Source organism: Saimiri boliviensis, chromosome 9 (assembly GCF_048565385.1).
Source record: "Saimiri boliviensis isolate mSaiBol1 chromosome 9, mSaiBol1.pri, whole genome shotgun sequence".
NCBI classification, from domain to species: domain Eukaryota; kingdom Metazoa; phylum Chordata; class Mammalia; order Primates; family Cebidae; genus Saimiri; species Saimiri boliviensis.
Genome location: NC_133457.1, coordinates 22656602 through 22676147, shown reverse-complemented (window position 1 = coordinate 22676147; position 19546 = coordinate 22656602). Strand labels below are relative to the sequence as shown.

The following is a 19546-nucleotide window of genomic DNA, read 5'->3' as shown; positions in this document are numbered from 1 at the left end:
TAATTATAAAATGTTAGATTCTAAGAAGACAGAATAACCTAATTTGGTCATCACTTGGATGGTAATATACTTCTTTCTTTGCTGCCAACTGGATATTTGCTTTGAAAATGCTTTGATGTCTGCCAGGTGGCTCTAGCCAGCACATACTCTTTTTTTTGTTTTTTGGTTTTTGGTTTTTTTTTGAGACAGAGTTTCACTCTTGCTGCCCAGGCTGAAGTGCAATGGTGCAATCTCAGCTCACTACAACCTCTGCCTCCTGGGTTCAAGCGATTCTCCTGCCTCAGACTCCTGAGTGAGTAGCTGGGATTACAGGCATGTGCCACCACGCCGGGCTAATTTTGTATTTTTAGTAGAGATGGGGTTTCTCCATGTTGGTGAAGCTGGTCTTGAACTTTCGACCTCAGGTGATCCACCCGCCTCGGCCTCCCAAAGTGTTGGGATTACAGGCATGAGCCACTGCACCTTTCACCAACACCTCCTACTATTTATTGCTTAGCTTACTATGCCTAATATCTAATGTCTGTATCACAGATTTTTTTTTTTTTTTGTGAGACAGACTCTTGCTGTGTCACCCAGGCTGGAGTACAATGGCACAGTCTCAGCTCACTGCCAACTCTGCCTGTTGGGTTCAAGCGATTCTCCTGCCTCAGCCACCTAAGTAGCTGGGATTACAGGCACCCACCACCACGCCTGGCTATTTTTTTTGTATTTTTGTAGAGACAGGGTTTCACCATGTTGGCCAGGCTGGTGTTGAACTCCTGACCTCAGGTTATCAGCCTTCCTTGGCCTCCCAAAGTGCTGGGATTACAGGAGTAAGCCACTGCACCCTGCCTGGGATATTTTAAAAATGGAATTTGGCACCTGATTGTAGAGTCTCATACTATCTTCACATCTTACTTTCTTGCATAGATTTTGAGTTTTAAAGACAAAGGCCACTCCATGTTCCTCCATCCTCTGATTAACACCCAGCATGGATGGAATGGAACAAGCATGTAGTAGACTGGGAAATCCTTGCTGGATTTAATCAACTGAATAGACCCCTGGGTTTTTGTATGATGTCTAGATGGTTTTATGAATAAAGTAGGTGTTTACTAAATTATTATTGTTCTGTTGTCAAATAAATACATTTGCTTTACTCTTTTATGTCAACTAGTAAATTACATATCATAAAATTTTCTTTAAGTGAAGAAGTCAAAGGAATATCTTTAAAAGGTAATTATTGTGATCACCATTTGATTCAGCAATCTGATTTCTGGGAATTTAATGAAATAATTAAACAGAAGCAAAACATTATATTAATAGAGCTACTCATTGCATTACTATCTCTAATAGCAAATAACAGGAAATGACTTATAGGCTCTAAGGTTATTTCACACAGCAATAATAATAGCTCATGCTTACTGATTGCTTATCATGTACCAGGCACTGCTCTAAAAGCTTTATGCAGATTAACCAACTTAATCTGTAATCTCACTTAATCTGTCTCAATCCTCATGACAAACCTATGAAGTAGGAATGGTCATCATCTCCATTTTACAGGCCAGAAAAACTAAGGCACAGAGGTTGAAAAATCCCCATTTGGACTGAGGTACTTTGGCACCAGCACTTACAGTCTTAGCATCATTGTTTGCTTTCATTAGGACTTACGGCATATTCTAATAGGCACTAGGGACATCCTTTTCAGTGTTTTATACATTTATTTCCTCTTATTTAATTGGGTAGTACTTAAACAGTATTAGTTAAATATGTTAAACAATGTTGCCATTTCCTCACATTATTGGGAAGGCTTTTTGTATTTCATCAATAAGCAACATGCTGCCTTGGAAAAAATAGATTTCTTACCGCCACCACAGTATTATAAAGAGAGTTTTATCTGGAACACATCTACTTCTTTTTCTTTTTTTTTTTTTTTCTTTTTTTTAAATTGAAGTCTCTCCCTGTCTCCCAGGTTGGAGTGCAGTGGTGTGATCTCAGCTCACTGCAACCTCTGCCTCCCAGGTTCAAGCAATTCTCCTGCCTCAGCCTCCCAAGTAGCTGGGACTATAGGCACACATCACCATGCCTAGCCGATTTTGTATTTTAGTAGAGACAGGGTTTCACCCAGGCTGGTCTTGAACTCCTGACCTCAGATGATCTGCCTGCCTTGGCCTCCCAAAGTGGTGGTATTACAGGCGTGAGCCACCACACCCTGTCTTAACACATTCACTTTTGACGACTAAACCTGATAGCTCCAAAACCCCCTGGACTGACTGCCAGGAATATTTCTGCTTCTAACTGTCCCCCACTATTTCTCCAGGGATCCAGGGCCTCTCAGAGGTCACCTAAGCTTTCCCAAGGCAGGTTTGTTCCCTCTACCCTGCTGCTACTACTGCAAGTGACTTCCGCAGGGTGCTCTGAACCTAACCTTCCTCTGCTGGTGACTACTGCAGCTAATCCATCCCAGCCTCACTGGGAAAGAAAGGGAAAGGGGAGCTCCTCTTTCTTTTGTTTCTCCAACCAGTGTGAGACAGATTCTCCCCTTTATCTCTTAAGACAGCTGATACCAGAATAAAACTTAACAAAGCATTACTGGACGTTGGAAGTAAGTAGAGAAGAAGTAGTATAGCACCTCCTAGACTGGCCTTAGGGTCCCCTGTGAAGCTGGTTTTCTGCCTCATTCTCCATCCATCTTCCTTCAGATGTCAAGAGAATTTCTACCTCTTGGGGCTTGGACAATATTGGCCACCTATCCAGAGAGAGGAGAAACATAACCCCTGACATAAATGTAAGGCCCACTTCCTTAGTCTTTATCCCCTGCCCAGGTGTGATCAACTCCCAGAATGAGAGTGAAAAGATCCATTTCCTTCTAGGAGGTACTCATTACCCACCCACAGGTATATGGTCTGTCGGTAAGGCACTGGCAAGATAATCACAGCATAATCTGACATCATGCAGCTTACATATTTTAAATGTGTTCTGGGGAGGTAACAATGGGTGCAGATTTATTAAAGTTACTCTTAAATTACAGATTGCCTTTTTTAAAAAAAAAGAATTTTTAGGCCGGGTGAGGTGACTCACACTGGTAATCCCCAGCACTTTGGGAGGCTGAGGTGGGTGTATCACAAGGTTAAGAGACTGAGACCATCCAGGACAACATGATGAAACTCTGTCTCTATGAGAAATAAAAAACACCAGCGGGACATGGTGGCATCTGCCTGTAATCTTGGCTACTCAGGAGGCTGAGGCAGAAGAATCACTTGAACCCGGAAGTTGGAGGTTGCAGTGAACCGAGATCTCACCACTGCATTCCAGCCTGGCAACAGAGTGAGACTCCATCTCAAAACAACAACAACAACAACAACAACAACAACAACAACAAACCAGGAGTTTAAAATTTGATGGTGGCATGGCTGTGACAAAAAAAAATATATATATAGGGAGAGAGATCCAAGATGGCTGATCACTAGCAGCTCGGGATTGTAGCTCCCAGTGAAAGCGCAAAGAACGAGAGGACGCCATACCTTCACATGAATTCTTGTTGCTCACGTACCAGGAGATTCCCAGCGGAGGAGCCCCACAGGTCACCAGCGTGACTCTTGTGACCGGCGAGGTGGTTTTGCCGGTGCCTCGGAGCGTCGGTTCTTGGTGCAGAGTCAGAAAAGCACCATCAATCTTAACGCCGCTGATTTAGTCGGCACAGTGGGTTGCTCAGATTTTGGCGCTGAGAATCAAGTTGGACGTCCACTCAGAAACCCAATTACTAAGACGGTAATTATAAAGACCACAGATGGATAAATCTACAACGAAGGGAAGAAAACAGCCAAAAAAGACTGAGAATACCCAAGATCAGAACGCCTCTCCCTCAGCAGGGGATCACAGTTCCTCATCAGCAACGAAACAAGGCTTGATGGAGAACGAGTGTGTTCCAATTACAGAAGCAGCCTTCAAAATGTGGATAATAAGCAACTTCTGTGAATTAAAAGAACTTGTTCTAACCCAATCCAAAGAAACTAAGAACTTTGAAAAAAGGTTTGATGAAATGTTAACAAGAATACACAATTTAGAGAGGAATATAAGTGAATTGATGGAGCTGAAAAACAATACGAGAACTATGTGAAGTATGCACAAGTTTTAACAGCCGAATTGATCAAGCAGAAGAAAGGATATCAGAGGTCGAAGACCAACTCAATGAAATAAAACAAGAAGACAAGATTAGAGAAAAAAGGATAAAAACGAACGAGCAAAGTCTCCAAGAAATATGGGACTATGTGAAAAGACCTAATCTACGCTTGATAGGTGTACCTGAATGTGACGAAGAGAATGAATCCAAGCTGGAAAATACGCTTCAGGATATTATTCAAGAAAATTTTCCCAACCTAGTAAGGCAGGATAATATTCAACTCCAGGTAATACAGAGAACACCACAAAGATATTCCTCAAGAAGAGCAACTCCAAGGCACATAATCGTCAGATTCACCAGGGTTGAAATGAAGGAGAAAATACTAAGGGCAGCCAGAGAGAAAGGTCAGGTTACCCACAAAGGGAAGCCTATCAGACTTACAGCAGATCTCTCAGCAGAAACTCTACAAGCCAGAAGAGAGTGGGGACCAATATTCAACATCCTTAAAGAAAAGAACTTTCAACCAAGAATTTCACATCCAGCCAAACTAAGCTTCATAAGTCAAGGAAAAATAAAGTTTTTTGTGAACAAGCAAGCACTCAGAGATTTCATCACCACCAGGCCTGCTTTACAAGAGCTTCTGAAAGAACCACTATACATAGAAAGGAACAAACGGTATCAGCCTTTCTAAAAAATACCAAAAAGTAAAGAGCATCAATGTAATGAAGAATTTACATCAACTAATGGGCAAGATAGCCAGCTAATGTTAAATGGCAGTATTAAACTCACATATATCATTATTAATTCTAAATTTAAATTGACTAAATCCCCCAATTCAAAGACAGACAGGCAATTTGGATAAAAAACTAAAACCCATTGGTATACTGCATCCAGACCCATCTCACATTCAAGGATACACAAAGACTCAAAACAAGGGATGGAGAAAGATTTACCAACCAACCAGAGAGCTAAAATAAATAAATAAAAAGCAGAAGTTACAATTTTTGCCTCTGATAAAATAGTCTTTAAAGCAACAAAGATCAAAAGAAGCAAAGAAGGACATTATGTAATGATAAAAGGATCAATGCAACAACAAGAAGAGCTAAAGATCCTAAATATATACGCACCCAATACAGGAATACCCAGACATACAAGACTTATAAAGAGACTTAGACTCCCACACAATAATAGTGGGAGACTTCAACATTAATATTAGACAGATCAGTGAGACAGAAAATTAACAACGATATCCAGGACTTGAACTCAGATCTGGAACAAGTAAACGTAATTAACATTTATAGAACTCTCCACTTTAAATACACAAAACATGCACTCTTACCAGTACCAAATCATATCAACTTAGAAGTTTAAACGAAATATTGGTTGGCTCCTTGTTTGTTATTCTCTTCCCTCATTTTCTTTCATGTCTCCATTATTAAGGACAATTATAGGCATACCCATATTTAGACTGCATCCTAGCCCGGGCAATAAAGCAATACCCCCATCCTCTCTCCCTCTTCCTCTTTTTCTTTCTTCTTCTTCTTTATTCTTTTTCTTATTATTCTTTTATTCTTTCTCAAAAAAAAATATATATATATATATATATATGAGCCTGAGGGAGCAAAACCAGGAATCATCTGAACACCCATATAGGGGAAGGACTGACCAGAGCATGAGGCAGTGTAGATATACTGAATAAGGCTTACTAATTTGTTGACTATGATGCAGGCTTTGCTAGCAGCCCTTTGTTTCATGTAAAAGTATAGGCATGGAACCAAGCCTATATCCTCTGTGTGTTGGTCACACTTTCCCTTTTTCCCCAGACCCACGCTAGCACAGGAAATCAAAATCCAACCTAACCACTTCCTCTAGGAAACTCGATTCATCCTATAAGTAACATCCCTCAATCCTCCAAGCCCTTGATTGCTATATTTAAGCACCTAAAAAAACTGGAATAAATATGTTAATAAATATTACTGATATTTGGGGCTTCATTTTCCAACCCTTGTGAGTTTATGCACCTTCTTAGGGTGGGAATTTATTCAGTCATTTGATAAGATTTACAACAAGTTGGGTTCCGCAGAACCCTGGGAATACAGCAGTGGAAAAAAATACAAAAATCCTGATGCTCATGGAGTTTATGTTCTTGTAGGAGGTAGACCAGTAAATAAATAAAGAAGAAAATGTCAGGCAGTAATAAATTCTGTGATGAAGATAAAATAGGATACATGAAAGAGGTGACTGGGTGTTGATCAGGAAAAAATTCAGAATTCTTGGATTTTAAGCTGATCACATTTTTCTTTTCTTTTTTCTTTTTTTGAGATGGAATTTCACTCTTGTTGCTCAGGCTGGTGTGCAATGGCATAATCTTGGCTCACTGCAACCTCCGCCTCCCAGGTTCAAGAGATTCTCCTGTCTCAGCCTCCTGAGTAGCTGGGATTACAGGAACTCACAATGATGCCCAGCTAATTTTGTATTTTTTTTTTTTTTTTTTTTGAGACGGAGTTTCGCTCTCGTTATCCAGGCTGGAGTGCAATGGCTCGATCTCGGCTCACCGCAACCTCTGCCTCCTGGGTTCAGGCAATTCTCCTGCCTCAGCCTCCTGAGTAGCTGGGATCACAGGCACACGCCACCATGCCCAGCTAATTTTTTGTATTTTTAGTAGAGACGGGGTTTCACCATGTTGATCAGGATGGTCTCGATCTATCGACCTCGTGATCCACCCGCCTCGGCCTCCCAAAGTGCTGGGATTACAGGCTTGAGCCACCGCGCCCGGCTGTATTTTTTTTTTTAAGTAGAGCTGAGGTTTCCTCCATGTTGGTCAGGCTGGTCTCAAATTCGTGACCTCAGGTGATCAGCCTGCTTTAGCTTCCCAAAGTGCTGGGATTACCAGCGTGAGCCACTGCGCCTGGCCACATCTTTCTTTTCAGAAAAAATTCTGCAGCATCTACCAACCAGTTCACCTTGCAAATGATTAGTGCTCAATAAGCATTACAGGATGGTTTAAAAAATATTTTTTTTGGAGCCTGACAAAGTTTCTTTTTCATGGCCTTAACTACATTAGTTCACAGAGGATTTGTTTTTTGATCTCTAAATCAGGTGGTGTTCTCAGTGGGTTTTAATGTAAGCTTCCTCTCCCATGTTTCCAGCAAATTGCCAATTGCCACTTATACAGGTTACATAAAAGCAAATTCAAAAAATAAAGTGATCTCAAATTCTGGTCAAGAAACACCTGCTAAATAGTTGGCATTATCCTTAGACAATCTTCCCTCTTCAAGCAATTTTGGAAACTCCCTAGTTGTACTTCTGTAAAGGTTTGCACCTGGGAAATGGCACAGAGGCTTTACGAGAAATGCTATTATAAGCCTCTCAGTGGAGCTGAGAGAGAAGAGAGGCTGCAGGGAGCCTTATTTTATAGTACAGTAAGGTTAGCCATTTACTGTTCCCATAAGTTATTTCACTTGCAATAAAGGTCAATGGGCCTTTTTAGGGAGAAGAGCTAGGCCCCTGTCTAAAACTACCATCTTCAGCAGTCAAAAAGACAGGCTGCTTTAGATTCTTCTGGAAAGTGGTGGGAATTTTATTTAGCTGGGAGAGTGGTTCAATACGATCAGCTGATGAGCAAGGCAATAAGAATTCAGACTTCAGAGTGGAAGACTTAAGCCGTAAGGTAGCTTGACCACAAAGCTAAGTGGGGCAGGCCAGGCTGCAGCTCTGCTTATTACCTTCATGTACGAATTTTGCCAAAAAATGTAACATTTCTGTACTGGGAACTTTTTATCCGTAGACATCCTGAGAAATCGGTGTCCTAAAGGACAGTGGCTTGCAGCGTACAGAGCTACAAACGCAGTACAGCAGAAGCCGTCCTACTAACAGTTGATTTTTTTTGTCAGCTTCTAACTAATGAAATCAAACTAAGTGAGTATTTGCTTAAAAACACTGGGCTTCAACATTTTTGTTCAATATCTCCTAAAGGAATTTTGAAAAACTGTATAACTTCCTTCAGTTTTATGTTGTAATCTAAAAATTTTCATCAAAACTTAAATGGTTGCAAAGGGTGTAATGTAGAGTCTGTTGTAAATATTGGCTTTCAAAAGTAATACTGTTACTCAGCTTGTTACAATATATCTAATGGAATATAAGTAGTATAGCACCATGACACCCACCTTCATCCACTACGTAACAGGTAGGAATTTTACATAGTTTCTTTTTCCCTTGGAATTCTTATTTCCATTCTTTTACAGAATTTTTTCCTAATCAAATATCTTTCTCTGCTTAGGAGTATTTAAATATTACCTTAGTATAATTTTACCTTAGTTTTCTATAATAAATATAAAGTGAAATTACATTTTGTTTCTTTCCTGTGACCCTTGGCTCTGTTAAAAGACAATGCATCTGGATGGGGCTGTCATTGCGATTCTTGCTGGTAGTACCTGTGGCAGAGACAGTGCTCTGTGCTCACCACACCCTTTTTCTTCCTGAACATCCAGGAAATTTATATTTCATGGTTTTCCACTGAAAGATTGGGCAGAAATGAAGTCTTGTTTCCTATCCTAACCAGTTAAAAGCAGATTGAGCCCCAGCGCGGTGGCTCATGCCTGTAATCCCAGCACTTTGAAAGGCCGAGGTGTGCAGATAACTTGAGGCCAGGAATTCAAGACCTGGCTAACATGATGAAATCTTGTCCCTACTAAAAATACAAAAAATTAGCTGGGTGTAGTGGCGTGCACCTGTAGTCCCAGCTACTCAGGAGGCTGAGGCAGGAGAATCACTCGAACCAAGAGGCGAAGGTTGCAGTGAACCGCTGTCATGCCACTGCATTCCAGCTGGGGCAACAGAGGGAGAAAAAAAAAAGAAAAGAAATGTCGATTGAATTTCTCTGTCTCTGTCTCTCATCTTTCCAGTTGGAACTAGAAACTCTGGTGGTAGAGATACAAGATGGAAGCAGAACTATCTTGGTCACCCTTCGAAGAGAGTCCCCAAGAAGGTCTCCTCATCTGCATCAAACTGTGAGGTAAATGAGCAATCAAGTTTGTTGTGTTAAACCATTGAAGTTTTAGGTTTATTTATTACAGTTATGTAACTTCTACTGTCCTGATGATTATAGGACATAACTGATCAAAACAATATAAATATATTACAACTTTAGACAGGTAATTAGTAAGAATAAAAATGCATCTCAATAAAAACATTGAGAAATCTTGTTTGTGTAGATGGGCATGAAGGCAGCTATAGCAATGTCACTCAATTCCCATCGAGTTATAATGCACAAGGTGATTTATAGGAAATTTTTTTTTTAGAGACGGTTTCACCTTGTTGGTCAGGCTGGTCTACAACTCCTGACCTTGTGATCCACCCACCTCAGCCTCCCAAAGTGTGGGGATTACAGGTGTGAGCCACCACACCCGGCCAAGAAAAAATTTTTAATAATCCATCAACTGACAATTGAATTATCTTCTTTAAATTTTATTGAAGGCAAAGATTTAGCAACCACTTGACTTGCAAAGGAATTTTTTTACCAAGGGATTAGAGTCATTCTTTTTCTTGACATCCTCCCCAGTATTTCAAGTTATCATTTGCTTGGAGCTCCAGAGTGCTTTATACCCCATTGCAAATCACCATAGCAAAATTTGGTAAAATGGGAGCAAAATACTGGAAAAAGGAAGTGGGTAAAGATTTCTCAGGCAGTCAATTTTATGAACAAGTTATGTGAAATTTGAAATCCGTAAATTAATTCCCTAAAAACTATCTATGTCTATATGCCTTTTGAAAGTCTATGAATGCCCTGGGGAAAAAGATGCTGGTGTAGAGAAGAGGGAGAGGAATCAGGAGCTGCAGGGTTTCCTGACCTAATCCTCCTTTGGCTGCAGACCTTCACCCAAACCCTCGGTCCATCTTTCCCTGCCCCTCTCCTAACTCACATTAGCGTCCAGCAAAAAAAGTCCTTATCATGATTAAAACGTTTAACATATAAGGAGTTATTTTTAAATCAATGAGAAAAACAAAGAAAGATGGGCAAATGATATGAAAAGGGAATCAACAAGGGAAGAAATACAAATGGTTAGTCTCTATAGAAAATCTCAAAACTTACTCAGAAATCATAGATAGGCAACTTAAGACAATGAAATACCATCTTGAAAACCAAATTGGGAAAAATACATGAACCTCTAGTGGCGGATAGAAGAAAAATAAACTGGTTCAACTCTTCCAGGTAGCAATTTGGCAATATACATCAAAAGTCTTAAAACATGTATAAAATTGAGCTAGCAATCCCAATTCTAAGAATTATTCTAAAAAATTATGAACATGGAAAATGAGGATTCAGCCTCAAGCTTCATCACAGTGTTTTAGCCAAGTTTCTTTTCGTTATAAGTATTAGGTTGCAAAGTATCTTTCATTTGAAACGCCTCCTGTCTACTGCTTTTGCTGGGTCTCTTAGTTAAAATTCTTGATTGATATAGACTGATTGCTTGCTGAGTGCCAGTAGATTGGCCTCATCCTTTCAGCTGTTTGTCTGGGAGAAGAGGTGTCTTATCATGTATAGGGCTGCTTCTTCCAGGTACTATATGGGGTTAGGGCTGGGTTCTGCATAATAAACAGAAAATGAAATAAACATAGCATATCTAAAATGATGATGAACAGAACTAATTTAAAATTCTGACCTAGTATGTGAAGCAAACTGACATCATGCAATGAGATAGTCACTAAAAATGTTCTTATAGAAGATGACTTAAAAACATGGGAATAGACTTGTGATACTTTTCTATTTCTAGAGAAAACACAGAAACATTGCAAAAGAGAATATATAGTATAATTTCATTTAAAAATTATTACATTTATAAAGAATCAATATATAACAAAACTGTAGTAATTGAAATATATGGATGGTGAACTTACCAGCTATTATTAATTTCTTCTTTATGAAACCATTATTTTCCAAATTAATTGCAGTTAGTATGTTTAAGTATTTTGATAAGAAAAACAACATTAAGATTCAGCAAGAGTTCTCCAATCTCTAAGAGGACTGAAAAGAAACAAAGTGGAACTCAAATTTTGGATGAACTATTAATAATTAGGTTCTGCTCAGGGATTCAGACAACAGGCTGCAAAACACCTACCCAGCTCTTGGAAGTGCTGAGCACACATGGGCTCTGCCCAACAGCTACAGCAGGTTCCAATTGCTATAGCCAGGGAAGGAAAATGTGTCACAGAGACGAGTCCCCACATCTACTCTTCCTGCTCCCCACTTTTCTCCAGAAATTCTAAAGCCCTTCAGCTATATTTTGTGATTTCTATAGGAAATCATGTAGTTTAGGGCAAAGAAAATTGGATTCAGAGACAAAGGATTCGAATCTGTTCTAATACTTTACTAATCTTCACGAAGCCACTAAATCTCTTTGAGCCTCAGTAAAATGGAGAAAATCATAGGCAACTTGTTTATTCATATGGTTGTTTCAACAATTTAATGAGACAATATGTGAAAGCATGTGAAAAAATGATATGCATACAAGCACACATGCCTATATATCTCTCACACACCACACACACACACACACACACACACACACACACACATGCACAAACACAAAATATTATGTCTCAAATGTATACATTAAGCAACTGGGGAAATAAAAATTAGAAACTTAAATCCTTGATTGGACCTTGACTAAATGTAAATGAAATTATAGATCCTGTGGATTTGATGAGATGCCTTGAGAAGGAAATGTCTTATTGACTTGAGCACTTTGAGAAGTGCCGATTATTACTCTCTCAATAAGACAGAAAGAGAAGACTTTCCGTCAGTGCCAAGCTGACTCAGAGTCAGAAGAGGATGAACAGGACTCAGAGGAGGTTTGATTAAAACTGGAAGAAACAAGAGGGTACAGAACTGGAGGAAGAGGCCCAACAGGCTGAGTGCTGTGGCCTTGCTGGTGGGAGAGAAGGTACAAGAAGAGACCACTCTAGTGGATGATCCCTTTCAGATGAAAACAGGTGGTATGGTATCCACCATAGTTTCCTAAAGAAACTAAAGGAAAGGGGCAAAGATGAAATCAATAAAGAGGAAGACCCTGGGGACATTGTTTTCTGCAGAAACCAACTGAAGGGATGAGGATGCAGACATGATAAAGTACATTGAGACAGAGCTAAAGAAGAGGAAAGAGATTATGGAACAGGAGGAACAGAAAGTCAAGCTGAAGAACACAGAGGACTGCCTTTATGAACTTCCAGAAAACACTTGTGTTTCTTTAGCAAAAAAGACAGAAGAGTTGCTTTCCAGCCAGATGCTGGGTGGCACCCCCAAGGTGGACCTCAGCATCAACGCTAAAATAAAAAATAATATCATTTCCATGGAGGATGCCAAGGCCCATCTGGGCAAAGAGCAGTAGAACAAGAAGAAAGACAGTGATACATCCTTCATGCCTACCAATGTGGCTGTGAATTATTTGCTGCGCAACAGTTTTTTTTTCTTTTCTTTTTTGTCTTTTTCGACAGAGTCTTACTCACTCTGTCGCCAGGCTGGAGTGCAGTGGCCTGATCTGGGCTCCCTGCAACCTCCACCTCCTAGATTCGAGTGATTCTCCTGCCTCATCCTCCTGAATAGATGGTACTACAGGCGCCTGCCACCACACCTGGCTAATTTTTGTATTTGTAATAAAGACAGGGTTTCAGCATGTTGGCCAGGATGTTCTCAATCTCCTGACCTTGGGATCTGCTTGCTTTGGCCTCCCCACCTGTAAGCCACTGCACTCAGCCCCGATTTTTATCATGAGGAACTCAACAGCCTCATACACAGAAACAAAGAGCCTTGAAAGCAGGTGATGGGGAGAAGCCAGAGCTCGAGTGGTCCTTTCCAATTGGCAAGCATCCTGTTAATGAGAAGGCCTCTGATGACCATCACTGTGAGAAGTTCAAGAAGATGGAGGTGGTACTGAGATGCGTAGAATGGGATGTAAATACCAGTTCTTTCTCCCTCCATCCCTCTCATGGAAAAATGCTTCCTGGATAGACACATGCTCATTTGCCGGTAGATAGTTCCATAAACAGACTATCTTACTCCTGCTGCTTACCTGCTGGATTTTTCAAGCACTAAATTTGTAACTTTTTGAAATAAAACAATGCATAGATTTCCTATTTAAAAGCAAACTCCATTCTTGTGGGCACTAAATCTTGTTTGTAAATGTATTGGCTTTCTCTTAACATTTGTTCTTGGTCAGGAGGAAACAAATATGTGTCCATGTTATGCTATTAATAATACCCTTTAGATTGTGCTTTTATTATCACATATGCAATCATGTCTTCTACTTTCACATAAATACATTCTTCATTGTTTAGAGTGGGCTCAGCTGACAGCAGAAAATACTAGAATATCAGTATTCAAAGGAATATTGGTATTTTCTGACTTTTACAGATTTTTGTTAAGAAAGAAAAAGCAAAACTATATATATTTTTATCTCTTTTTGAATTTAGTTATTAAATACAAAATGAATTTTAAAAATGAAAGTTAAAGAATATTTACTTTCTGGTGAAAACAGGAGCTAAATAGGCTGGGTGTGGTGGCCCATACCTGTAATCCCAGCACTTTGGGAGGCCAAGGTGGGCTAATCATCTGAGGTCAGGAGTTTGAAACCAGTCTGGCCAATATGGCAAAACCCTGTCTTTACTAAAAACATAAAAATTAGCTGGGCAGGGTAGCAGGTCCCTGTGATCCTAGCTACTTGGGAGGTGGAGGCAGGAGAATCACTTGAACCCGGGAGGCAGAGGTTGCAGTGAGCCAAGATAGTGCCACTGCACTCCAGCCTGGGCAGCAGAGTAAGACTCTGCCTCAAAAAAAGAAAACAGGAAACAAACAAACAAACAAACAAACAAAAAACCAAGAGCAAAATAAACAAGAAGCATTGCTGAAAGATAAGATAGGGGAACAAAGGTCTTATTTAAATTTAAATATTTGACTATAGTGTTTAGAATACAATAAATTATAGCTACTTTCTTTTAATGTTTACTGAGAAGGGGAGATGTTCTCTAAGTTACTCAATTTTTTTTTTTTTTTTTGACAACATCTCGCTCTGTCGCCTAGGCTGGAATGCAGTGGTGCAATCTTGGCTAACTGTAACCTTAGCCTCCTGGGTTCAAGCGATTCTCCTGCCTCAGCCTCCCAAGTAGCTGGGACTGCAGGCACCTGCCACCACCCCTGGCTAATTTTGTATTTTTAGTAGAGACGGAGTTTCACCATGTTGGCCAGGATGGTCTCAAACCCCTGACCTCGAGTGATATGGCCACTTAGGCCTCTCAGTGTTGGGATTACAGGCGTGAGCCACTGTGCCTGGCCAGTTATTCAAATATTAACAGTAAGTATAACCATTAGCCACAAACTCTGAGATTACCACAAAGCTTGTAAAACACCTGATACAGAACATTGTATTTGCTTGGCTGTAAAATAAGTTATAAGAAATTCCCTTTGCTCCCAGCTGAATATGAGCTATCCATTTTGGAGAGGTCACCTATTCCTCAGTCACTAAACTCACCAGCCAAATTAACCCCCAACCATATGTATTGTCTAGGTTATCTTATTAGTCCAACACCTTGGGTCTAGCTTTCTCTGTGTAGACTCCCTTGAATCAAAGGATGCTTCTTGCAGATTCAACTTCTAACACAGGGAAGCCTGACCTATTTCATGTTATTCCAGGTTACATGTGGGAAGTGGTAGTGCGCAGAGAAAAAGAAGATAAACTAAATTTTACTATATGCATTTATGTGTTGTTAAATATCATTTTATCAAGAATTTACTACCTTTGTAATAATAAATACCTTTGTCAGTGCTTTGAATATAGCATAACACTATAGACATTGGTATTCATATATGAACTGGATCCGGGGGTCAGGCTTCACTTCTTCCTCCAGGCACTGAAGTGAACCAAAAGCTACCCTCCAGTTACCTGTCCTGAAGCTGAATCTGTTCACAGATGCATTTCCTCTCCCTTCCCCACCCTTCCCTTTCCTTCCCTTCCTCCCTTCCCCTTCCACTCTTTTTCCCCTCCCTCTTCCATCCTCTCCCCTCCCCTTCCCTCCTCTCCCCTTCCCTTCCTTTTCCTTTTCCTGATTCTTTCTTTTTTTTTTTTTTTTTTTTTTTAAACGAGTCTTGTTCTATCACTCAGGTTAGAGAGTGGTGGCATAATCATAGTTCACTGCAGCCTTCAGCTCCTGGCCTCAAGCAATTCTCCCGCCTCAGCCTCCCGAATAGCTGGGACCACAGGTGTGCCACCATGACCTACTAATTAAAAAAATATATTTTGTTTTAGTGGCAGGGTCTCTGTATGTTGTTCAGGCTGGTCTTGAACTCTTGGGCTCAAGTGATCCTCCTGCCTCAGCCTCCCAAAATGTTAGGATTGCAGGCATGAGCCACCAGACTGGGCCACAGATGCATTTTCCTGACATCTACATTATTGGCCTGCCTATTCATGAATTTAAAAAAAATTGAATTGCCAGCATTAAAAAGCTCAGATGATCTTTGCCTAAAAATACAATAAAGTGAATAAAATGGATTTTTACTTTGCATACATTCTGCATATTGCCACTCCCTGCCCCCAGAGGCTGGGCAGCTAAAAGGGACATTTCTAAGCTGGGCATTCAGATGTGATTAGCTTTAACTTTGACCAACGAGATGCATTCAAGTAAGATTTAAAAGGCAGCAATCCTGGCTGCTCCTGGTGGCAGGCATGATCAGATCAAGCCCACTTGGGGGTTTTTTGTAGCAGTGTTCCTGCCACCAGCTTTGTAAGGGTCAAAAGGCGGATAGTGTCAGCAGCATCTTTAAGCTGTTGTTATTTTTGTTGTTAGCGTGGCCCTGTATGGTGAAGCATGGCTCTGGAACCAGCAGCAGCTACAGCAGCAATATCTTCCTAATCTCTAAGTTGTTCCCAGAGCAAATTGCTCAGGGGGAAGCTTACTGATTTCCGGGTCTCTGACTCAGGCAGGGTTGGCAGCCTCCGTCAAGGCCGGCTCTTCATTGTTCCCTGTCAGCAAGTCCTGGAGGCCTGGCCTCAACACATTGTAAGCACCTAATTCCCTGTGTTGAAGCCTTTTGCCCTTTATGCTTAAAATAGCTAGAGTGGTTTCTGTTTTCTGTAATAGGACTCTAATACACAGGAAAAATAAGAGACCTAGTAACATCTGGCCCCATTTCAGTTCTGATAACAATAGACTGGTTATGAGCAGTAGCCTCTAGGCTGCCTAGTCCCTACCACACCTGATTGTACTCCCGCAAATGAAGACCATTTGTCAAATGCTATTTGATTATTGTATTTGTAGTATGTTTGTTTTTAACAGACATCCATTTCTTTTCATTATTTTATCTTCTTGCACTCTGTAGGGATTTGAGTTTGAAACCCCACTAATACCCCAAGCTTGGTGGAAAACATTTTTTTTTTTTAAATTTCTTAAATAATGTAATTCTTGGTGGGGCGCGATGGATCATGCCTGTAATCCCAACACTTTGGGAGGCTGAGGCAGGCAGATCACCTGAGGTCGGGAGTTCAAGACTAGCCTGACCAACATGGAGAAACCCTGTCTCTACTAAAAATAAAAAATTAGCCGGGCATGTTGGCATATGCCTGTAATCCCAGCTACTCAGGAGGCTGAGGCAGGAGAATTGCTTGAACCCGGGAGGCGGAGTTTTGCAGTGAGCTGAGATTGTGCCTTTGCACTCCAGCCTGGCAACAAGAGCAAAACTTCGTCTCAAAAAAAAATATATAATTCTTTTACTTCGAACATACTCCAAAATGTTCCCTAATTAAAGCTGGAAAACTGTACACCTAATCTGCATTATTTAGGTCCCAGTTAGAGCTGTTTTTTACTGAACAATGAAACTAGTGTTATTAATCCTAAGGATATTGTTAACTGTGTGTGTCACCTCTGTGGGGACACAACAAAGAGATTTCTTTCCAGTCAAGTTTTATCTTATTATCATGTAATAGGTCATGTTTGCTTTTTGCATTGGCTGTTAGAAAGATAGGCCCAGAGGCTATTTGAAGGGCTGACTTCTCACACTGTACATGGCTTTATTTAGGCTTTTTAAAACATGTATTATTTATTTATTTATTTATTTATTTTTCTTTCCTTCTTAATATACTTTAGGTTCTGTGGTCCATGTGCAGATCGTGCAGAATTGTTACATAGGTATACACATGTCATGGTGGCTGTGTACTAGCCCTACTCCTGACTGAGTCTCATGGTTACTATGCTGTTTTTCTCTTTAGAAGATTTATTCCTATTTTTAAAAATTCCACTGTGCTTTTTTTTTTTTTTAGTTTTACAGTTTCAGATCTTACATTTAAGACCCATTTTGAATTTCTTTCTTTTTTTTTCTTTTCTGAGATAAGAGTCTCACTCTTGTAGGCCAGGCTAGAGTGCAGTGGTGCAATCTTGGCTCACTGCAACCTCCGCCTCCTGGGTTCAAGCGATTCTTCTAGTTCAGCCTCCTGAGTAGCTGGGATTACAGGCACCCGCCACCATGCCCAGCCACAATGCCCAGCTAATTTTTGTGCTTTTAAAATTTTTAGTAGAGACGGGGTTTTGCCATGTTGGCCAGGCTGATCTTGAACTCCTGACCTCAGGTAATCCTCCTGCCTCGGCCTCCCAAAGTGCTGTGATTACAGGCATAAGCCACCATGCCCAGCAAGTTGATTTCTTTACATTTAATTTTCATTTCTTATTGACAAATAATTATATATTTATGAGGCAAAATATGATGTCTTAGTATATGTATGCATTGTGGAATAAAAGTAGACTAATTAACATCCCCTCACATACTTATCATTTCTTTGTGTTAAGAAGATTTAAAATCCACTTTTAGGAATTTTGAAATATGCAATACATTATTTTACCTATAGTCACCTTGTGCAATAGATCATCAGAACGCATCCCTCCATCTAACTGAAACTTTGTACCCTTTGACTAACATTTCCCTTTGCTGTGCCCGCTGCCCTCCCCTCCTCCACCAGCCTCTGGTACCAGAGAGATCATGCAGTATTTGCCTTTCTGTGCTTGGCTTATTTCACTTAGCAGAATGTTCCCTGGATTCCACTATGTTGTCTTGAACGACAAAATTTTGTTCTTTTTAAAGGCTGCATGTTATTTCATTGGGTATATATAGCACATTAAAAAAAAAAAGTGATTCATCTGTGGATGGTCACTTAGGTTGGCTCCATATCTTGGCTGTTATGAATAGAGCTGTAGTGAACATGGAAGTGTGGACATCTCTTCAACATACAAATTTCTCTCTTTTGGATGTATACCCAGAAGTGAGATTGCCAGATCATATGGTAATACTATTTTTAGTTTTTGGAGGTATCTCCATGTTGTTTTCCAAAATGACTGTACTACTAATTTACATTCCCACCAATAGTGTGCAAGGGTTTCCTTTTCTCCACATCTTTGCCAATACTTATATCTCATCTTTCTGATAATAACCATTCTACCAGGTGTGTGGTTTTCATTGTACTATGTTTAATACCGCTATTAAGTCTTCTTGTAACAAGATGGAGAATGAACCTTTTAATGAACTGCCTTCACTTCCCCTGCTCTATTCCTTTGATTATTTCTAATAGATTTCTGTTCCTTAGTTCTCTCTGCCTTCCTGTGCTCAAGCATGCATTTCCTTCGGTGTCTTAACAGACCAAAGCTATTCATGGATGTGTTTGGGATTTTGCAGTCAAACAAATATTCTAAAGATATGGCCAAGTCCGATCATTAAAAAATCGGGAAACAACAGATGCTGGAGAGGATGTGGAGAAATAGGAACACTTTTACACTGTTGGTGGGAATGTAAATTAATTCAACCATTGTGGAAGACAGTGTGGCGATTCCTCAAGGACCTAAAAATAGAAATCCCATTTGACCCAGCAATCCCATTACTGGGTATATATCCAAAGGATTATAAATCATTCTACTACAAGGACACGTGCACACGAATGTTCATTGCAGCACTGTTTACAATAGCAAAGACCTGGAACCAACCCAAATGCCCAACGATGATAGACTGGATAGGGAAAATGTGGTACATATACACCATGGAATATTATGCAGCCATCAAAAACGATGAGTTCACGTCCTTTATAGGGACATGGATGAACCTGGAAACCATCATTCTCAGCAAACTGACACAAGAGCAGAAAATCAAACACCGTATATTCTCGCTCATAAGCGGGTGTTGAACAATGAGAACACATGGACACAGGGAGGGGAGCACTACACACTGGGGTCTGTTGGGGGGAAATGGGGGAGGGACGGGGGGGTGGGGAGGTGGGAAGAGATAGCCTGGGGAGAAATGACAGATACAGGTGAGGGGACGGAAGGCAGCAAAGCACACTGCCATGTGTGTACCTATGCAACAATCTTGCATGTTCATCACATGTACCCCAAAACCTAAAATGCAATAAAAAAAAAAAAAAA

At 40.3% G+C, this 19546-nt stretch overlaps 1 protein-coding gene and 1 pseudogene across 8 annotated transcripts in view; one reads left to right on the top strand and one right to left on the bottom strand.

Annotated features, from left to right (window-relative positions):
- Positions 1–19546, bottom strand: part of SCHIP1 (schwannomin interacting protein 1) — a 767830-nt gene that overhangs the window by 162468 nt on the left and 585816 nt on the right. The window lies entirely within an intron of this gene.
- LOC104650905 (splicing factor C9orf78-like) lies at positions 8255–13180 on the top strand (annotated as a pseudogene).